A 23,510-nucleotide genomic window follows, 5' to 3' on the forward strand; every position below is an offset into this window, starting at 1 on the left:
ACCACCTTTTTCTCTTCATCTCCCACATCAGAATGTATCAATATCCACCCCAGTCGCTCCCTAGCAGTCGCCCAGAGTCCGTTTCACAAGTCCATGTACAGGTGTTCCACTGCTCAGTAATGTCGGAGGGATGGGGGAACAGGGGAGGAGTAGCAACAGAAGTAACAGGCACCAACGCTGCTGCCAGCTGCGTCGTAGGGGTGAGAGCTGGCGAAAGAGATGTCGAAATAATAGGCACAGCAGGGAGACTAGCAGTTATTGTAGCCACTGAAGGCAAAGTCAAAGAAAGGGCAGGAGGTGCTGAAGCCGAAACAGCTTGATCAATAGCAGAAGAAACAGAAACAGCAGAGACCGAAGGAACGGATGACTGAGGCTGTGGCATAACAGGGTATATTTTCTACGGGGCGTATGGAGGTGGAGGTAGATTATCTAAAAATTCCTCCACAAGTGTTTATTTTTCTAGAACAACATAAGACTTTTCACATTGTAATCGCAACTTCCTATCAGCACACTCTGTTCCTTTTTCTATTTTCTCTCTATCATGTGCTATAGCTTTCTGAGGCAATGTCTGCATTCTCCGCTTCCTGGACTCTTTCTCTGTTATAATTTGTTTCTGTCTAGCCTCCTTTTGCCATGTTCTGAGGGAATCAAACATAGACTGCCTACTTCTTTTTGCGAACAATTTCTCCTGTAGAAAATTAATGTTTGGGGCATATGAGCTGTAGATCATATGCTACGCATAGATTGCCATCTAGTGATGGGTCCGGATGCTTGCACTTTATTTTCAACGAAGAAGTCTTTCCAGTCACGAGGTAGGTGACTCCTCCTTTCGGTGATAGTGCGCATGGGCATCGACTCCATTGTTAGATTGTTTTTTCCGCCATCGGATGTGACTCGCTGCACTCCGGTTCGACCATTTCTTCGGTCTACCTTGGTGCGCAAGACACTCCACCTCCACGGTATTGTTTACAATCGTGCATACTATTCTTCACGTGTTGGATTTTCTGGTTAAAACTCCCTTTCGATAGGTAAAGTTCGTGGTGGGCCGTCGGGCCTACCCACTTCGATTCGACTATCGGCCGATGGAACGAACTCCCTTTAAATGCCACGCAAAATACCCGCGCACCGACTCACATGGAGTGTTTAACCTGTGCTTGTCCCCTGAGCACAGAGAACAGGACTGCGGCGCGTGCAAAGCTTTCCGCTCCAAGAAGACCCTTCGCGACCGTCGGGCTCAATGTCGCGACATCAAAGTCAACGCACAGCTTCCATCAGGGCCGCTTCAGATCTGATGAAGAAGCTGAGGGCACTATTGGAGCTGAAGTGGAGCAGGAAGTGATCTCCGTTTCCGATTACGGCTCCGATCAGAATGATGACATCCCACAGGGACAACGTACTGTGAGTACAGAAACACCCTCGCACCCACATCCACCTCAACCCAACCTGAAGGCTGAGGATGAACCTGCTCCCTCAGGCCCCGGTCGACCCGAGATCACGCTTCTGACGCCCCGCCTTCGGGCGTGGCACCGAAGCCTACCAAAAAGCCTTACGGCTCCGAAAAGCCCCAATCAAAAAAGGGAACCGAGCTGAAACCTTCGGGATTGAAATCTAAGCCTGGCTCCGAACATCATCCATCGGCACCGAAACATACTTCGGATCTGAAAACACCAGCCCCTAAACCATCGGGACCGAAACCTTCGGCGCCGAAAACACCAAAAAACACTGTTTCAACGATCCACTTGATAAACTGGACCCGAAACAGAAGGTGTTGTACATTCATCCAAATACTGGCCACATCACCACCACAGTGACTCTAAAGAGAAGGACTGATGCTGAAGAGGAATATCACATTCCTTTGAAGAAGAGAACTATCTGAACTAACTCTTCCCCTCCTCCTCTTCCTATCTCATCTCCACCTTCTCCACACTCTATACCTGTGCCTACTTCCCCTCAGCATTCACCACATACACCTGACAACCAGGATGATAGGGATGATAATGGGGATGACGATGGCCAGCCAATACCTGCAGACCCATGGGACGACTACAACATTAACTCCCCCATAGGCAATGTTCCTGACCGGTAGCCTACCAAACCCTCTCCACCAGACCATATAGGTTACATTGAATTGCTGGGTAGGGCTGCCAATTCCCATGGTGTGCAGCTCCACAAAGATTCCCTTGAAGAGGATTTCCTATTCGAGACCCTTAGCACTACTTAAAAGTCGTCACACACTTTACCGATGCTCAAGGGTATTATCTGACATGTGGATGATATCTTTAGTGATCCTGTCAGGGCATGTATCATTACCCCTAGGGTAGACAAAAAATATAAGTCAGCACCATCTGACCCAACGTACATTAGGCGACAATTACCGTTGGACTCACTAGTAGTGTCTAACGCATGCAAAAGGGCTAACTCCCAAACCACAAGAGGATGCTCCACCCCCAGATAATGAATCTAAGCTTCTTGATGCTTCGGGGAAGAGATTTGCATCTCAGGAAGCAAACTTCTGGCGTATATCCAACACACAAGCGTTGCTAACTAGATATGACAGTGCGCATTGGGACGAGATGGAACATTTGCACCAATATCTACTCCAAGAACATAAATCTAAAGCTGAAGACCTAATAAGGGAAGGACAACTTATTTCTAACAATCAAATCAGGTACTCCCTTGATGCTGCTGACACAGCTGCCAGAGCAGTCAATACCAGTATCCTTTTAAGAAGGCATGCCTGGCTACGTATATCTGGATTAAAACCCCAGATTCAAACCTCTATATTAAACACACCTTTTGATAAAGAACACCTTTTTGGCCCAGTGTTAGATTCTTCACTGGAAAAGCTGAAGAAAGACACTGAGATGGCCAAATCCATGGGGTCGCTTCTGTCACCACAAGGCCTTGGTTCTTTTCGGTGCTCTTTCTATCGAGCGGGGGCCAAGAATTCTTCCTCAGAAAATACCTCCACCTACAAGGGTAATAACCAACCCTCTGGCTCTAAGAACTATTTCCGAGGGGGTTACAGGGGAAATAACGGTAAGGGAAGAGGTAGCGGGGTCAAACACACCTACCTCCCCCTCCAATACAAAACAGTGACTCACCTCTCCTTCCCCTCGACCACCTAACACCTGTCGGAGGAAGATTGTCAAATTTCTTACCCCTTTGGCAGTCAATAACAACATACAGGTGGGTTCTGCAAATTATCCGTTCTGGTTACTGCCTGGAGTTTATCAACACTCCTCTAAACATTCCCCCAAAGTCACACAAACTCTCACCGGATCATCTACACCTCCTCAAACAAGAGGTGCCGTCTCTAACTTTAAAAGGAGCTATAGAGCCCCATACCCCCACAACACCAAGGGTCGGGCATGTACTCCTTTTACTTCCTAATACCAAAACAGGACGGGTCTCTCAGACAAATCTTAGATCTCACAGAACTCAATTTCTGCATACAATCGGACCATTTTCACATGGTAACACTTCAACAGGTACTACCTCTTTTGCAAAAGGATGACTTTCTGTCTACTCTAGACTTAAAGAACACCTACTTTTATATTCCAATCCACCCTGCTCATCGCAAATTTCTCAGGTTTGGGTTAGCTTGCCAATATTACCAGTTCAAGGTACTCCCATTCGGAGTCACCACTGCCCCCAGAGTTTTCACAAAACATCTAGCGGTAGTAGCTGCTCATCTCAGGAGACAAATGCAAAAAGAACAGTTTGATGGACAGAATGCCATACAATGTCATACATTCACCCCAGTACAGATATCTGGGCCTAAATCCATCGTTATTTTGCTCACCATGCCATTCCAGTTTGGACCCAACCATATGCAAATCAGTCTTGACCCTGCGCCCACTGGGAACAGTCCAGCCTGAACTGCCAGGCCAGCCAGGTCCTCCCTGGACTGGAAACAAGCATTCTAGGACCGGTTTCAGGAGACAAAGCATCCATGTCTTCCCATACCTAGATGACTGGCTCATCAAAGCCAGTACGTACCAACAGTGTTTCAAATACACTTCTGTAACCATCAAGTTACTGCATCGACTGGGGTTCACAGACAGTGTGCAAAAGTCACATCTTCAGCCAGCCAATATTCAGAACTATCTAGGAGCCACTTTAGATACTCAAAAGGTTCTAGCGTTTCCCAACGCAGCCAGAATTTGCAGCATTCAGGCTTTGGTTCTCCAGTTTCAACCCAATCAATCTCTTCCAGCTCGAGTTTACATGCAACTGCTGGGGATGATGACATCTTGGATCATGATCATCCCGAATGCCAGGCTCCACATGCCTCCACTTCAGGAATACTTAGCCAGTTAGTGGAGCCAGTCCCACAGTCTGTTAACTGATCTAGGTGTTGGTAAGCGGCTGTACTCATCGCTCTCTGCAGTGGTGGAACACACAAAATCTGTCAAAAGGACGGCCCTTTATAGATCCGGTTCCACAGACAGTACTAACAGCGGATGCTTCTCTAACTGGCTGGGGTGCTCACCTACAGCAACACACAATACAAGGACTGTGGAGTCACCAACAAAAGTTGCTCCACATCAACCATGTAGAGCTCATGGTCATATTTCTAGCCCTCAAAGCCTTTCAAACCCACCTGGCTAGCAAAGCTGTCATGGTCCGTACAGACTACATGACAGCTATGTATTACATACAGAATCAGGGGAAAGCACACTCCCTCAAACTGTCCCACCTAGCCCATGACATCTGGATATGGGCCATTCATCACAAAATCTATCTCCTACCAGAACACCTCCCAGGAGTAGACCATAAGATGGCAGATCTGCTAAGTCGTCAGACGCAGCAAGTCCACGAATGGGAACTACACCCTCAAGTTCTCCTCCCATTCTTTCAAATGTGGGGCTTTCCAGACATAGACCTGTTCGCTACACACCTAAACGCAAAATAACCAATTTTTGCGTCCAGGTATCCACACCCATTGTCCAAAGGCAATGCACTATGGAGCAACTGGTCAGGGATATTTGCTTACTCTTTTCCGCCTCTCCCACTCATTTCATTAGAGGTTCGGTAACTCAAACAAGCGTCCCTGACGCTAATCCTGGTTGCTCTCACATGGGCACGTCAACCATGGTTCACAACACTATTGGAACTTTCTGTAGTTCCTCTTCAAAAACTACGTCTTACACCCAATCTCCTCGCACGGAGCCATGGAGACATAAGACACCCAGACCCCATACAACTCAATTTGGTGATCTGACTCCTGAAGTCCTAAAGTTTGGCTATCTTAATCTGCCCATATCCACTACAACCTGGTCCTGAACTGAATAGGCAATGTATTCCATAACATCCTGTGTTGACTCGTTAGTGTGGTTACACTTAACCTTACACTCGCTCTAGGAGTTACAACAAGGTGTGCCTATCTTTAAAATATCCTCGTGCAGTCTATGTGTGTCACCCAATATGTGTCTAAAATACCTGCTCTCTATCAAAGCTCGTGCGCATGTATACAGGGGCTCAGAGAGAGATAAGTCAGAAAGAAATCAGAAAAAATGTGTGGATGGTGGGAAAGAACCTCACGGGAGCAACCACCAGGGGAACTGCTGACTGGTTCTCGTCAGTATGTTCCACTTCTCATCATTGGCTCTTTCCCACCGGAAATAAACAAACTTGAAAAGTAGGAACAAATTGGTTAAAGTATATCCTAATCAACTCAAAGGTGTGTATCCCTATAGCACTCATGTACTGCTACCCCCAAGGTATCAACACCGCTACTCAGTGGATTCCTGTGTTAAAACTGGAGTTAGATATCCCTGTTCTTCGTACCCTCATGTGCTGTTGTCGACCGTCTGTGAATGCAGACTGCTTGCACTCAGGGCTCCCGTTCCCGCTGAGCGGGAACGGGAGCCCTGAGTGCAAGCAGTCTGCATTCACAGACGGTCGACGAGAAGCAACCACTTCATATAAATATACAGTGGACCACAACAGCACATGAGGGTACGAAGAACCCCAGGTATGCGGGTTGACACCGCTGTAAAGATTCAAGTGCTGGCAGTGTCCAGCTGTGTGTGGTGAAGAAATTACCCCCAGCCCTGAAGAAGTTGCCGACCAATTTAGACAGGCAACGAAACATGTTGGCTTCATATAATACAAAACGAAGCACAACGGCAGAGTTTTGATTTTAATGGGAGTAGATACCCAGCACAGAATAAAGTAGTCCGTATGGCCAGGGATATCTAACTCCAGTTTTAACACAGGAATCCACTGAGTAGCGGTGTTGATACCTTGGGGGTAGCAGTACATGAGTGCTATAGGGATACATACACACCTTTGAGTTGATTAGGATATACTTTAACCAACTTTTTCCTACTTTTCAAGTTTGTTTATTTCCGGTGGGAAAGAGCCAATGATGAGAAGTGGAACATACTGACGAGAACCAGTCAGCAGTTCCCCTGGTGGTTGCTCCCGTGAGGTTCTTTCCCACCATCCACACATTTTTTCTGATTTCTTTCTGACTTATCTCTCTCTGAGCCCCTGCATACATGCGCACTAGCTTTGATAGAGAGCAGGTATTTTAGACACATATTGGGTGACACACATAGACTGCACGAGGATATTTTAAAGATAGGCACACCTTGTTGTAACTCCTAGAGCGAGTGTAAGGTTAAGTGTAACCACACTAACGAGACAACACAGGATGTTATGGAATACATTGCCTATTCAGTTCAGGACCAGGTCGTTGTGGATATGATGAGATGAGTGGAGGGTACCTGGGTCCGGTGTTTCCCTCTAAGCTCCTTTTTGAGAGATCATATCTTAATCTGCCGCCAGACTGCATGGATATTATCAAGGAAGCTAGACCTCCTACCAAAAGAGCCTGCTATGCAGCAAAGTGGAAGTGGTTTGTGATTTACTGTAATAACAACCAGATTAACCCTCTTGATGCTTCTGTCCAAAACATTATATGCTATTTGTTACATTTACAACGTTCCAATTTAGCATACACTTCCATATCCTTACACCTGGCCGCTATAGCTGTAAACCTACAGAATAGGCAACATTTATCTCTTTTTAGAGTGCCTGTTATCAAAACCTTTATGGAATGATTCAAAATAGTAATTCCCCCAAGACGTCCACATGATCCGGTATGGGATCTCAACATTGTCCTCACCAGACTAATGGGTCCACCCTTTGAGCCATTGCACAAATGTGAACTGCAATTTCTCACATGGAAAACGGCTTTCCTTGTGGCTATCACTTCACTCAGAAGAGTGGGTGAACTTCAGGCATTTATAGAAGAATCTTCTTTACAAATGCACCAAAATAAAGTGGTTTTTTGGACTAATCCTAAAGTCATTTCTGTTTTTCACATCAATCATTCTGTTGAGTTACCCATGTTCTTCCCTCAACCATATTCAGTAGCAGAATGTGCCCTACACACATTAGATGTAAAGAGAGCATTGCTGTACTACATAGAAAGGACAAAACCTTTTCGTAACACAAATCAACTGTCGCTTTTGCTCCACCACACAAAGGCATCCCATATAAAAATCAGGAAGCGCAAGGTGGATAGTCAAGTGCATTCAAATATGCTGCTCAAAAGCAAAACAAACATTTACAGTTCCCCCTCAGAGCACACTCGACACGCAAACTGGGGGATTCTGTGACCTTCTTAGGAATATACCCATAGATGACGTATGCAAAGCTGCAACATGGTCTATACCTCACACATTCACAAAACACTGTTTTGTAGATGTGTTAGCAAGATAACAAGCAAGAGTGGGCCAGGCAGTTTTACGTACACTATTTCAGCCCACTGCAACAGATACAGGTTAGCCACCACTTTGGGAAATAACTGCTTTATAGTCTATGCATAGTATATGATCTACAGCACATATGCCTCAAATGGAAAATGCTACTTACCCAGTATGTATCTGTTCTTGGAATATAGAGCTGTAGAGTCATATGTGCCCACCTGCCTACCCAGGTACCTATACCTGTTGCAGTAATATCGTATTTAGATACATGCATTAATGGACATCTCCTTTTACTACTCCTACTATCTCCATTATCATCCTCTGCGGGAAAACAATCTAACAATGGAGTCGATGCCCATGCGCACTATCACCGAAAGGAGGAGTTGCCTACCTCGTGATTGGAAAGACTTCTTCGAAGAAAACAAAGTGCAAGATTCCGGACCCAACACTAGATGGCGATCTATGCGTAGCATATGACTCCACAGCTCTATATGCCAAGAACAGATGCATACTGGGCAAGTAGCATTTTCCTTTCTGTTCATCAAAAGTGCCCGTCAACGGCCACTGCAACTCTGCATTGTCCCTCATATATTTGTGCCATAATATACTAAACATAATAGTGCCAAGGCCATGTTTTACATACATGTCAAAATTTGGAGTGCCTTCTGGAGGCACTGGCTGACTTTCTCCCAATCGAACATCGGCAGAACAACGACGACAGCCCAAACAAAACACCTTACTAAGGCAGGGCATCTTTGAAAAGAAAACAAGTTCACTACTTATGCCGAGCAGATATTTGCAAATATATGTGTTCGAGGCATGTGGGCTGCTGATTTTATATCTATCTATATCTATTTTATACCAGCGCCGGGACGCCCCTTCGCTGGGGCAGCCGCCGCGCTATATAAGCAGATGTAACATAACATAACATAGATCGCCGCCTAGTGTTGGGTCCGGATGATTGCACATTGTTGTCCTGGAAGAGTCTTCGAAGTATCACGAGATAGGTGGCTCCTCCCCTGGACTACAGTGCGCATGGGCATCCCCTCCATGCTCAGATTGTTTTTTTCCGCCATTGGGTTCGGATGTACTTCTTAACTCCCGTTCGGAATTTATATTAAAAGTTACTCTTTCGAGGCCAAAAGGCCTTAGGGGGACCGGTATTGTCTTTCGTTCGGTGCCTTTACCTTTCCAGTTCTTTGAACTCGACTTCGGAAGGCTTTTGCCTTTCGACGCCAAAGGCCCCTCGGCGATGGAACGGAGTCCGTTCAATCGCTGCCCCGTCTGCAACTCAAAATATCCACTCATGCACCCGGTGTGCAACAAATGTCTCTCACCGGACCACGACGAGGCCAGCTGCATGGCCTGTTCGAAATTCAGGTCGAAGAAAACTCTCCTTCTTCGACGCGCTGCACGACAGTCGGCGCGAGACTCTGCACCAGACCCAGAAAACATCTTCGGGGCTGACGACGAAGAACATGTACAAGAAGAGGATCCGGAACTCTCGGATCCTGCGTCGGAGTCCGACGCCACCTACAACGAGGACGAGGGAGAACTCTACGTCCATGATGAAGACATCGTCGAGGTAGGAGACGACGTACAACCTATTGGAGCCGTCGACGACGACTCCAGCGAGGAGCTAGGCCTAACCGCAGTAGCGGGGCCACATAAAAACTCTTCCACGACTCAGGTCGAGGCATCGCCGGAAGGCCTTAGCCAAGATCTTCAACACCGTTCTATAGTCCCGCTTCAAGGCCCGACTACGAACATTTCAAAAGAGCCCTCGGTCGATCGCCCACGCTCAGTGGAGGAATCGAAACCGAAAGAAAAAGACATGAAATCGAAACCGACACTGGTTAAGACAACCATCGGCTCGACGACTTCGGAACCTTCCAAGTCCAAACATGCGATCGACCCCTCGTGGTCGAAAGGGGGCGTCGAACCGAAGATCGGATCGACTACGCCTGTGTCTACAGTGAGGCACGTCACGCTCCCGTCGGCGTCGACTTCCGGCTCCAAAGATGGCGGCTCTTCCGAAGGAGTCTAAGCCTGGAAAACCATCGATCCGAAGTTGAAGAAGCCACTGCTGGTCAAGGCCTTCGACCCGAAGCCAAAAGTCGGATCGAAAGACCCTACCGCGTCGAAGCACAAGGGCGTTCCTGCAGCGCAACAACAGCTCGACTCGACGCAAGGCCTCAAACGCACTAAACCACCTCCATCGAAGGCAGTCAGTCCGTCGCCGATGCTTACGGCGCCGATAAAGTTCGGACTACCCCCAACAGCACGGCCTAAACCTGTTCTACATGCACAGGCTACCGGGTCCGCCAAGTCGACGTCAGTTGCTGCATCCGCTCAGCCTAGGACGGAAGACGTTGTGTTCCAGCCACCGTCCCACGACAACCAGTCGAAATTATACATCGACTCCGAGTCAGGTAGACTTACGGTTTACAAACGTAAGATCAGGCCTGACGCACATATGGAACATTATAGGATACCGCTGAAGAAAAAGTGAGACTCTACCACCTCTCCTATACTTTTTGAGCCCGTGCAGTCATATGGTCAGGAATATGCCTACTCTCCCACATATACCACTGAGGATGTGGAAGGAGGGGACAATGAGGACCAGTTCAACTATCCCATTGATACTGATCAGGATGAGCAGCCGTGGGCTGACACCGTGGACCCTGCTGACCCTCACACCACCCCTGATACTCTTTCATATGCTGTCAAGCCTACGCCTACTGAAGACACTGCTGCGTTCAACGCGCTGATTGAGAGAGCGGCACATAACCATGACGTGGATATGCACGCTGACCCCGTAGAAGAAGACTTTCTTTTTGATACATTCTCCACATCAAAAAGGTCTATCAAAACTTTGCCTATGCTCAAAGGTGTGCTCAAACATGCAAGTGACATTTTTAAAGAGCCCACTAAAGCACGGGTGGTGAACCCAAGGATTGAGAGGAAGTACCGGCCTGCGCCCGTAGACCCTACCTACATCAAGGGCCAACTCCCACTGGACTCCTTAGTGGTGGCTAATGCTCGCAAAAGAGCGAACTCTCAGACAACGGGTGATGCTCCTCCTCCGGACAAAGAATCCAAGATCTTAGAGGCTTCTGGAAAACGTGTAGCGGCTCAAGCTGCTAATATTTGGAGAATCTCCAATACCCAAGCCCTGTTAGCAAGATATGACAGGGCACACTATGACACGTTAGAGCAGTTACTGCAACACCTGCCAGACGCTTATAAGGAGGGAGCTGAAATGCTTATACAAGAAGGGAAGTTAATCTCCAACGCGTCCATTAAGTGCGCGTTGGATGCAGCCGACACAGCAGCTAGGGCCATAAACACTAGCGTTATGCTTGGGAGGCATGCCTGGCTCCGTATCTCTGGATTTAAGTCGGAGATCCAGACTACCCTGCTCAATCAACCAGTAAATCCTGACTTCCTGTTTGGTCCGGAGGTAGACACCACTCTTGAGAAAATTAAGAAGGATACTGAAACTGCGAAATCCATGGGAGCTCTGCAGTCTCAGCAGTTCAGGGGCAGTTCCTTTCGTCGCTCCGGTAACAGGGGAGCTTCAACTGGTCAAGCGTCGCAACAAGCTCAATACACCAAGGGAGGCACACAATCCACCTATAACAAGAACAATAGGGGTGGATACCGTGGGAACAGCAGCAAGGGCAGAGGACGTGGAAATAATAATACCAGATCCTCAGCCACTAACAAGCAGTGACGCCTTGTCACTGCCCCCTGACCATATAACACCGGTCGGGGGGAGAATCCAGCAGTTCCTGCCAGTCTGGGAAAGCATTACCACGGACAGGTGGGTGAGACAACTTATACAACACGGTTATTGTCTAGAACTGACCTCCACTCCACCCAACATACCCCCAAGGCACCGTCCTATGTCCGCCGAGCACATGCACTTATTGCAGCAAGAAGTCATCTCCATGCTGCAAAAAGGCGCCATAGAACTCGTGCCTTTGGAACAACAGGGTACAGGGGTGTACTCACTCTACTTCTTAATCCCAAAAAAGGACTGGTCTCTCCGGCCCATTCTAGACCTCAGACCTCTGAACCAATACATCCTCTCAGAACACTTTCACATGCTCACGCTGCAGCAAGTTCTGCCGTTGCTCAGTCAAGGAGATTGTCTAGCAACATTAGATCTGAAGGATGCCTATTTCCACATTCCCATTCAGCCCAGTCACAGGAAATATCTCAGGTTCACCATCAACAACCAGCATTACCAGTTCAAGGTCCTGCCTTTCGGGGTCACTACTGCCCCCAGAGTGTTTACGAAGTGCTTAGCAACATTAGCCGCGCATCTTCGAAGACAACACGTCCATGTATATCCGTATCTGGATGACTGGCTGGTACAGGCAAAGTCAGCCCAGCAGTGCGCCGACCACATGTCCCGCAAAATTCACTTCCTACACAGTCTGGGTTTTTCGCTCAATTACCAAAAATCCCATCTTCACCCCGCACACGTACAGCAGTACCTGGGCGCAGAAATCAACACGCTCTCTGCCACAGCGCAACCAAACACAGCGAGAGTCAACAGCATGCAAGTGTTGATTCAAAAATTCAGGCCACAACACTCACTCCCAGCGCAGGTGTTCATGCAACTCATAGGCATGATGGCCTCCTGCATCTTCATAGTCCCCCACGCGAGGCTACACATGCGTCCGCTTCAGGAATGCTTGGCGCGACAGTGGAACCAGGCTCATGGGCAGCTAAAAGACCTAGTGTTGGTGACCGGTCGTGCATACAACTCTCTGCATTGGTGGAACACACACAACCTTTGCAGGGGACGACCGTTCCAAGAGCCTGTGCCACAGATAGTGCTGACAACGGACGCATCTCTCCAGGGCTGGGGAGCGCATGTCCTCCACTATACAGTGCAGGGGCTATGGACACCGCAGCAGCGGAAGATGCACATCAACCTACTAGAACTAATGGCAATCTTTATGGCGATGAAGGCATTCAAGTTGCATCTCTGCAACAAAGTCCTGCTGATCCGGACGGACAACATGACTGCGATGTATTACATCCAAAAGCAGGGAGGGACACACTCTCCACAGCTGTCCCATCTAGCCCAGAGCATGTGGAAGTGGGCCATTCAAAGGAAGATGTTCCTCATGGCGGAACATCTCCCAGGCAAGGACAACCAGATGGCGGACCTGCTCAGCAGACACAGCCATCAGATGCATAAGTGGGAGATACACCCCTCAGTGCTCCAACCATATTTCCAGCGGTGGGGTCATCCAGAGATAGACCTCTTCGCCACACACGAAAACGCGAAATGCCGCACCTTCGCCGCCAGGTTCCCACACCCGCAGTCTCAGGGCAATGCGATATGGATGAACTGGTCGAACAAATTTGCGTACGCCTTTCCTCCAGCGCCACTCATACCGCTAGTGGCACGCAAACTGAGGCAACACTCCATGACGCTCATCCTGGTTGCTCCAACGTGGGCAAGGCAGGCGTGGTACACCACGTTTCTAGAACTTTCCGTGGTTCCCCACCAGCACCTAAGACTCACGCCCAGTCTCCTCACTCAGAGCCATGGAGACATTCAGCACCCAGATCCGCAACAGTTGAGCCTAGCAATATGGCTCCTGAGGTCATAGAGCTTGGCTACCTGGACCTGCCTCCTGACTGTATGGACATCATTAAGGAGGCTAGGCGACCTACCACCAGGGCCTGCTACGCGGCAAAGTGGAAGCGTTTTGTTATCTATTGCTCCAATAATAACATAAATCCGCTTGATGCTTCCACGCAAAACATCATATGTTACTTGCTGCACCTATACAAGTGTAATCTAGCGTATAGTTCCATCAGGATACATTTAGCTGCTATGGCAGCTGATCTGCAAAATAGACAGCACCTGTCCCTTTTCAGAGTTCCAGCCATTAAAGCTTTTATGGAGGGCCTAAAACGAGTCATCCTCCAAGACACCCGCCTTCGCCGGTCTGGAACCTCAACATAGTCCTCATCAGGCTCATGGGCCCACCATTTGAACCTCTTCACTCTTGTGAGATACAATTTCTCACATGGAAAGTGGCTTTTCTGGTCGCGATTACGTCGCTACGACGTGTTAGCGAGCTACAAGCCCTCACTATTCAGGAGCCTTTCATTCAAATTCATGCTAATAGGGTTGTGCTCCACACCAACCCCAAGTTTATGCCCAAGGTAGTGTCACAGTTTCACATAAACCAAACTATCGAACTACCTGTATTCTTCCCCAATCCTGATTCGGTGGCAGACAGAGCACTGCACACACTTGATGTTAAGAGGGCTCTCCTGTATTACATAGACAGGACTAAAGACTTCAGGAAAACTAAACAACTGTTCGTTGCCTTCTCTCCACAGCACAAAGGCAACCCCATCTCTAAATCAGGTATAGCCAGATGGATTGTTAAGTGCATCCAGATCTGTTATCAAAAGGCTAAACGCACGTTAACAGTGCCCCCAAGAGCGCATTCCACACGCAAATTAGGGGCATCCATGGCTTTCCTAGGTAACATTCCTCTAGACGACATATGTAGAGCAGCTACATGGACCACCATACACACATTCACCAAACACTACTGCGTGGATGTACACTCAAAACAGCAGGCTGCTGTAGGTCAGGCTGTTCTCAGAACTCTCTTTCAGACTGCTGCAGCTGGCACGGGCAACCGCCAATAAGGAGGGTACTACTATTTATTCTATGCATAGATATAAAATCAGCAGCCCACATGCCTCGAACGGAATATGCTACTTACCAGTATGCATCTGTTCTTGGCATGTAGGGCTGCTGATATTTATATCGCCCGCCCTCCTCCCCGGTGCCTGTCGCAGCATGGTCATCACTTACTATATCACACTCCATCTCTGTCACAATGGCGAAAAACAATCTGAGCATGGAGGGGATGCCCATGCGCACTGTAGTCCAGGGGAGGAGCCACCTATCTCGTGATACTTCGAAGACTCTTCCAGGACAGCAATGTGCAATCATCCAGACCCAACACAAGGCGGCGATCTATGCATAGCTGTAAATATCAGCAGCCCTACATGCCAAGAACAGATGCATACTGGTAAGTAGCATATTCCTTCAAAGTCGGTCCTCAGACCTCATCAAGTACAAATCAAAAATGATACCATGTTCATAAAGAACTCAAACAAATACAAGCACTTGTCCAAAGACGGTCCTCAGACCGTGCCAAATACAAATCAAAATAGCGCCATATCCACAAAGAACCAAAGCAAACTCACCTGGTGCTCACAGGTCAAACGAGTTTATTCTCCATTGCTGACTTCGGAACAAAATATCAGATCCAAAGATTTTAGGACCCCAATCGGTAAGATCACTGGATGAGGCACCGCCCGGTCAGACAGATGGGGCAGCTGTGAGTACAGGACTCTCATGCAGGGATCTTCGGTCGGCCCGTCCTCCCTGACATGAGCCGACCTCCTCACCCGTCCGCAGGCAAGGATCGGTCACCCTGATGGAGTTCCTGTTCGGGTGCCAAATGAAGGAAGTGATCCGATTAGGGCCACCTGGGTCACTCACGACCACCTCTCAACCTTCCTCACGAATGAAAAGTCGGTCAGACAGTAGTGTTGTGTAATTCCTATATAGCCTTTACAGAATCTGCGCGTTTGGTTTAACATAAACTGTGGGTTTGGTGGCAGACTGGCTCTGAGCACCCCCACATAATATGTTAGCCTGTTTGCATTAGCTAGCTCACAGTGCCACTAGATTCTCCTCTTATCGGGGAGAGAATAGTTTCTGGCAACCTTAGAACATGACAACCCTGAACCCTCAGTATCGTGGAAACAATGTACTACTTTTTGTTCAGTCACTTGTGCTCACTTATTCGGTCTCAGAGAGTTACACAGAAGAAACAGTCGGGTGTGTTCAAATGAGAATTTATTGCACAGTTGTTCTTCTAGTGTAAAATAGATGTGCTGCAACAACCGTTAGACAGTAGCAGATATATATGATTAGCAGTACAGAGAATATAAAAGGATGGTACAGTTCTACCATCTTGCAATAATCATGAATACATACATGAATATAAAATGCATGATAAAAATGTGCCTACTCCTACAATGCTTATCTATATGTACCTAAGTGTACCTAGCATGTGAGTAGGTGTGAAGCCAAGAATCCCTCTAGGATTTAGTCTAACCCCATTACCTGAAGTGAGAGAGTGTGGGACCCCATCCTGGTCTCGAGTTGGACACCCCGCGAAGGATGTGTCATGTCAGACCACTGTCAGCTGAAGTGTCTGCATGCAGGAGCCTCAGTTTCTCTGGTCAGTGTGTCGGCTAGAAGTCTCGGTTCCCTCTAGCTAACACTAGCTCCTTAGATTGCTGCAGAGTGACTGACTTCTAACAACAGGGCAGTGAGGTAGGAAGGTGGTTGCGGGCTGCCCCGGGTATCATCACTGAGGGGGGTGACTAAATGGCAAAAATATGCCTGCTTCCTGATAAGCTTTTGTTTTCTCTTCTCGACTTTCAGTGTTGCAGTCAAGAGAGCGAGATTTGTAGGGGTGAAAGGGCGCCACACTTTTGAATTAGAGATTCTGCCTTGAGAGCGACTGGGCTGACTAAAACTGCAGGTGAAACAGGTGCCCTCGCTGGACCAGTTCATCTAAAAGCTTCTGTGAAAGTGGTTGACAATCGTCACATATTTTTTAAATGTAGTTTTTGCCATGAAAGATATGCGCTTTTTCTATCTGTTCTCAACCTTAAAGCGCGTTAAATGTATTGCAGCGTCACAATTTTCCCTTCCAAAATCTGCAATGTTTTCCACATCACTATGTGCCGACCCTCTCTTTTAGTGCCAGCTCTTTAACTCCAGCTATAAATCGATAGTAGACATGTCTTGAACACTAATGGCCCTTTTCACTTAGAATGGGAAAAAAATAAACATCGGAGCTGTTTATTTAGTGTTCAAAACTTTGGAGAGCCGATAGGTAGGAGGGCAGGAGGAGTTCTTAGCTGAGCAATACAAATCAAACTAATAACGTGTGAGATGGAAATTACTGCGTAACTCAACTTTTTGTAACAGGTGTTTTCCCCGAAAAAAGCTAGCGCTACTTTCCCAACCTGTCTTGGCACTTCTTTAGAACAAGCATTAGCAATTCTTTATTTTTAAACAGCGGAGTTATTTAGCAGCGACTCCCTCTATGTTGCTACGCTGTCATGCAAATATGTGCCGAGAGCGTATGGATAAGGAAGGGGAGGGGGTTTTCTTTCCGGCGGGGGTGACAAGACATTTTCCGCACCGGGTACCACCTGACCTTGCTATGCCACTGCAACAGGGTAACATGTAGTGTACATTTTCAGAACCACGAAAGACATGCACAGACTGGAAATTTCCAGTTGGTAGCTAGTGAACAATGGAGATACAGAAGGATGAGTTGCAATCCCAGGACCGGGTACATATTATCTCAGCGTCAAGGTTACTCTGCCTGCACCCTGCCGCTCTAAGGGTGGGAGCAGGCCTATCTAAAGGTATGCGTTGACAAAAACAGTCTATTCATTAGCAGAGCAAAGCTCAACCTTGGAGAAATATAAGAAAGGAATAACAATAATATAGCAGCTGCTTTCGCTGAGGCAGACACAAGCGAGACAGAAATGAGTTTCAATCATGGCTCAAAATGGCGACTTCACTTAAAATGGTGCCGCAAATGCTAACTTTACATAGAGCAATACACAAGCCAAATTAATGCATAACATTTACATTTCAACACTGTCCTCTAGGACATTATTGTTGCCTGGTACCTGGCCAAAAACACTGACCAACTTACAGTCCAGACTTTCAGACGTTCATTTGTTTGTTCTTTCGTTAGGCCAACAAGGACTTGTAGTGGGCACAATGAAAGATTATTTGCGCATCCTTTCATCCTTCCATCCTTCCTGTATTTGCCTTATCAACTGACATTTTTAAGTCTTCAGTTGCTATAAAGAATTGATTCACATGTTTCCACCCAAGCTGTTATGTCACAATTGGACCTTGATTTGGTTTTCATTATCCTCTTGTGCACGCCCTTCAAGCCAATTCACAGCGTTTCTTTGCGACTCTTCAAACTAAAAACATTTGACACTTTTACTCATTGCAATTACATCAGCACATTATGTGAGTGAACTATTGACTATTTTGATGTACCTGGCCGCCACATTTCTCGATTAATTGGTACTGAGAGCTGTTCGGTCTTCCTACTGAGGTTTTTGACTCTCTTCCATGTTCGCAATCGAATATTCCGGCAACCTTTTTTGCAACCCTCACCTTTAAAAGAGGACGAGAGGCTCCATTGATTTAACCTTAAGAGGGCTTTGAGCTTTTACATCAACCGTACCAAAGACTGTGTGGATGATCAACTCTTTGTGGAGTTCTCAGGGGCAAAAAAAAGGGAAAGATGTGCAAAACAAGCATTTGCAATGCAATAGGTCTCGCATTAGGAAAGTTTGAGCTATTGGTCTTGTAAATGACAATTTTTTTATTTATGTGTTGGTTTTGAAAATAGCTAAATTAATAGCTTTGTCATTTACAATGCCAATAGTTATAACTTTCGCAAATGTGACACCTATAGCATTTGTAATGCAACATGTTTTGTATTTACGTGACTTAGATGTATTGATATTACAAATTACAATGGCTTTTAATTTTTTTAAATAATTAGTACTCAAATAAAGTGATTTTAATTTATAATGGCAATAGCTTAAACTTTTGTAAATGACTTTTGTGAAGATTATGTTCAGTGTATTTTATTGTGACGAAAATCCAAGAACAGAAGTGAAATATTAACATCTTTTTGTGACATTTGTAATAAAGCTTGAAACATTGAGAGAACATATTTGAACCCGTTGTTGTTGAATGCCATGGTCCTTCTCCTTCTAACTCCTTCCTCAGTTCCCCTTAACAGTGCCTCTTCTTCTGTGACCACCCTGGTGTCCCACCTACATCCTGGAACTCTTTTTCTTCAGCTGTTTTTGCTGTTGCGTAACTAGTTACGATTCCAAATGGGGATATTTCACCCAGAGAGAAATGCCCCATCTCGCCATCCCTAGTGCCTGAAAACTCCGTCACTGATGCTGCAAGGCAGGGCCTGCGAGCAAAAGCACAACTCAGCCCCCCACAGCCCCCTGCAGCAGTCCGCTACTGAAATCAAAGACTTGGCAGTGGTCGCCAGCAGTGCACACCTCCATCATACACAGGCCAGGCAAAGTGAGGGAAATATTTCTCACTCTTAGAACAACCACTGCACGTGAGTACATGGGCATACATACCAAGAGAAGATACAGTGCAGGCAGCAGCTGTGCCCGATAGACCTGGGCAGCAGGGAGAGTAGCAGTGCAAGCTTCACATACATACATTACAAAGTGCGGGAGGCCAGTGCAAAGTTTTCGTTCATAAACATCAGTCTGACCTTCACTCGAGCCAATTAGAGACAAAGCACACAGTAGTGGCCGGCTTTGAGTAGAGTGGCGGGGCAGTGGTGCGAGCAGGGGCGGGGTGGGGGCAAAGGGGGTAGAGAAAGAAAGAAGAATAAACTAATATTGGCATAGCCAATAGGTCTCGCCTTTGGGACCTTATAAGTATTTAGTTATGCAGCACAATATCGTTACTGCAACAACATCAACTGTTGCATGGCTAAACACTTATAAGGTCCCAAAGGCGAGACCTATTGGCTATGCCAATGCTTGTTCTCAATGTATTGGTGTCTGTTTCAAGGAGATGTATTGTAAGGCAGGCTGATTGAGTCACATTTGGTGGCGAAGATATTCTGTTTGAGAGATTTGCTGCCATAATATCCATTTATGAAAAGGTAGATGGATCCCTTGCTGGGAAGAACTGTCAATCTAGGTCACAAGTTGCAATCCTACTGGGCCCTTCCATGTCTTCCACCTATTTGACTTCAATAAAGTGATATTATTTGATTATGTACTGGTAGGTGAAGTCACTGACAAATGGTTCGCCCAGTCCACTCCTGAGCACTCAGATAACAGTAAAATGTGCTCGTTGAATGCAGTCTTCGGTCACTTCGTTTGGACTAAAGTAACAGATTGCAAGTTCTGCTACTGATAAATTAGTGTTTGCGTAAATAAACGAGAGAAATCTGGGGGGGATATTTGAAAGGGAGGCGAAAAGTCCATTTCAGAGATGCCAAATGGCCCCATGACTTGGGTGACAAATGCCTTCAAGTCCCTCCTTGCTGACCAACGTTACTTTATATTCTGGATAGTTTTGTGACGGTTTATAAACCGTTGTGTTGCACAAAAGGGACTCTTTCTAATATTCCTTTCATCACATCGACATAACTGCGTCGTTCTACTCAGAATTAAGTGCGAGTCAAAGTGTCACACGTGGCATTGGAATGCCACATTTAGCACTCCGAAAACATAGGAATGTCACGCATATTAAAACTCAAAACTTGGCAGCTATGCTTAGTTAGCTCTGCCTGAAGCACCTCCACAGCAATGTGGAGGCTGCTGAGGGGGTGAGACTGGGGCCAGGGTTCAACTCTGTGATGTCACATCTGCTATTCTCAATTCCTGCCTCCGTGTTTCCGTAGCTTACCCACGAGCGGCTTCTCCACCCCACCTCGTGTCCCTCCAGTTGGAGAGGGATGTTATGTTTACATCATGACACCTGGTGTTCTTGCTATCCGTATTAAAAGCGCTTGAGCGCCCCACACAGAGGTACAAAGCGCTATTAAAATTATAATTACAATTCAAACCGGAGCTCTCCTCTGATCCTTGCTGCGCGGCATCAGAGCGCCAGGTTTACAGTAACAGGTACAAAACTTCCATACACCTTACTCAGCCCGGAATACTTTCTGGACAATAGAGTAAGTAAATAGTTACTGTGTTTATTCCCTGCGGTTGCCAAAGTGTTCTTTTTAAGTTCGGTACACTGAAGGCTACATAGTCAAGTCTTCCAAAGGTGACACAGCTTTCACCCTTCTGAAATGATTATCTTTTATTTGAATAACAGCAACGCGGGGAGAAACTTGAAAATGCATTTCAAGGCGCGCGCTATCCATATGTCATCAAATAGTTATCCTGTGTCCGAGAATATGCTTGTACAATGCTCCTTTAAAGCTTAGAATGCCTGGTCAGCCAATAGGATGGCTCAAAGCAGTGTCCATGGTGACAAGGGGAACCCGATCTACTCCAGACACAGCCGTGGTTCCCACTTCCTACTCTGCGGGCGGAGAGCGGGAGGCGAGACGCGCTCCGTGTCCTCTGCACCCCCTCAACACTGGAGGCGGCCCCTGAACCTGTCCAACACTCTGGTGCCAGAGCCGCCGGCCTTAAAGACCCCGCAGCTGTGTCATAGCTTCTCCCCGCGAGTGGAAGCCCCTCCAGCCCCGCCCCCGCGGAGAACAGCGGCCTAAGATTCTCGCATCCAATGGACCTCGCAGGCCAAAAATCGCTGCCGTGAGTACTCGGCTACAGTTGATTACCAATAATCGGATTTTTACTATGAACTCATTCGCTTTAGTACTTTGATTGTTGCTATGTATTTAACATAGCGCTTGATAACCGGCGCCCTTGGTGTTTTCAAAAGCGCATATTGCGTTCCTGGCACTTTTGTTTTAAATAATAAAGCGTAGGCTTCTCAAACAGGTGTGCGAATTTGAAAATAGAGCGTAATACCTTGATTTAAAAAGGCGAGGAAGATAAAACAATATAAAAGAGTGCACGTTACACAATAAACGTTAAAAGTTACATCACAACTAAAAAGATAACCATGTCTGTTTCTTCAGAGTGAGTCTTGCGGCTCCTCCGGAGGAGCCTCGCCCCACTGCTTTTTAGCAGTGACATAAAGGAACAACGAAGCCTCTCGATGGGCTCATAGCCAATAAAAAAAACGGAAGTCAGGCACTTTTGCCTGAGACGGGGGCGGGGCCTGCAATCCGGCAGTAAGTCCCGCCCGCCGCCGCCGAGGAAGAAGTGGAGCCGGCCGACTGATGGCCTCTCCGCAGCCCGGGGCTCCCAGGTGCTGGAGGGAGCCCCGGAAGTGAAGTCCTGCCCCCTGGTACCAGCGCTGCCGGAGATTAGACACTGAACACACCGAAAGAGCCCGGTAAGTGGTGGGGGTCGCGCGTGTGTCTGTGTGTGTTCGAATGTGTCTGTGCGTGTTCGAATGTGTCTGTGCGTGTGTCTGTGTGTGTGTGTGCGTGTGTCTGTGTGTGTGCGCGTGGGCTTGCGTGTGTGTATGCAGTGTGTGTGTGTGCCTGTGTATGCCTGTGTATGTGCGCATGCGTGAGTGTAGAGTGTTTGCGCAAGGGAATGAGGCAGGAGAGGGGCACGGCGCCGTGCGCGCTCACAAGGTCAAAACTGAGCAGATCTGCGCTCGTGCACCCTCTCCTGTCCACATTCCTAAAAACGGGTAGCAATAGTTGTCGAAGCCGACTGCAATCAATGCTTACGCATTGAAGCAGGTCGTGCTTCGACCTAAAAAGGTTACTGTTAAGGTGGATTGTCCACTAACTAAGTCTCCTATGTACGGCCCGGTGCCAGAGTTGCAACAACAGCATTGATATTAGAAGTGCCTGTTTTGGACATCTGCCAGACTGGAAAGTGGCGCATGCATTTATGAAGCACTACTACCTCAACAGTCTGATCTACAGAGATGGGCACTTTGCAGCTCTCTGTTTCGTATTGGTCCGCTTCTACGTCTGAGACCCTTCACCTTGGGATGTACTGCTATGGTATCTCTCCTAAAGGTGACGAACCTGCGGTTAGAAGTATCCATCAGAAACAAGATTTTTCTGGTGGATACTATATCTGACAACAGATCCCTCACTGCCCTCCCCATTCTGTGGACTGGCCCACAGGTCATCCTCTACATTTTCATAAAGATCTCAGGGTCCTGAGTTTTGACATTTGGCACACAGTTGGGTCCTCAGCAGTAGGGTAATTAGTCACACCGCAGACACAGAGGCTTTCTACATTGCCTCACACGTGATACGTTCACCTCATGTGATAGTGATATTTATTTGGGAGAATACAAACGTAGACACCCCATTCTCTTTTCTCAATCCCCACTGACTGTGGGGGTCAATTTGTGCCACAAGGTCAAAAGGACAACCACGATTTTTGTTTTTAAATCCTTGAAAACTCACCTTTTCAGCATGGCATTTGAGTAATCATAACTGTCCTAGTGACATCCTACCTCAGCTTTATTCCAGTCCTGCCACTCAGACGCCTAAGACCGGCTCATTGCATGCCCAAGGCTTTGACATCTTTCAGCATATTGGTGGAGCTTCCGTCCATTGTACCAGAAGCAGGGATTAGTTCCCATACCCAGCTCTTGCACTTGTTCGTGACTTTCCCGCTACTCATTTTGCTCCCCCTCCACTAGCACCTGCCACCATGAGAGTTTTTAGTTGTGCTTGATAAAAAAATCAAAATAAACAGATGAATAAACGGGTGTCGCGGCGCCGCCTCCGACGTCGGAGCAGGAAGCCGCTTGGGGCTATGCGCTGACTGACTGGGTGGGCTGTGCTCTTGGCCCTGGCTTATTGGCATCGCGTCTGCTCCGGAATCTGAGTCAACACACACAGCCGGTGCCGGGGAAAAGTCCGCAGACGAGGACTCGACATGAGTGCCTGCTACCTCTGTGGGACCCGTAGGCGCACCAGGGAGAGGGGGTGACTCAAAGCAAGCCTGGAGTGCCTTAGAATAGGCCTCCATTTGGGCATGGGTTGCACCAACTCCCGGAAAGGGAGGGTAAGGAGGATGTGGCTGCCATGCGCCCGTACCTGGCACAGCACG

The 23,510-nt window shown here is 47.4% G+C and overlaps 1 protein-coding gene and 1 pseudogene across 1 annotated transcript in view; both read left to right on the forward strand.

The window, feature by feature from the left end:
• Window positions 1-23,510, forward strand: part of ADCY6 (adenylate cyclase 6) — a 506,430-nt gene that overhangs the window by 429,372 nt on the left and 53,548 nt on the right. The window lies entirely within an intron of this gene.
• On the forward strand, window positions 1,135-18,889 carry LOC144782498 (uncharacterized; annotated as a pseudogene).

Source organism: Lissotriton helveticus, chromosome 1_1, assembly GCF_964261635.1.
Source record: "Lissotriton helveticus chromosome 1_1, aLisHel1.1, whole genome shotgun sequence".
Lineage (NCBI taxonomy): Eukaryota > Metazoa > Chordata > Amphibia > Caudata > Salamandridae > Lissotriton > Lissotriton helveticus.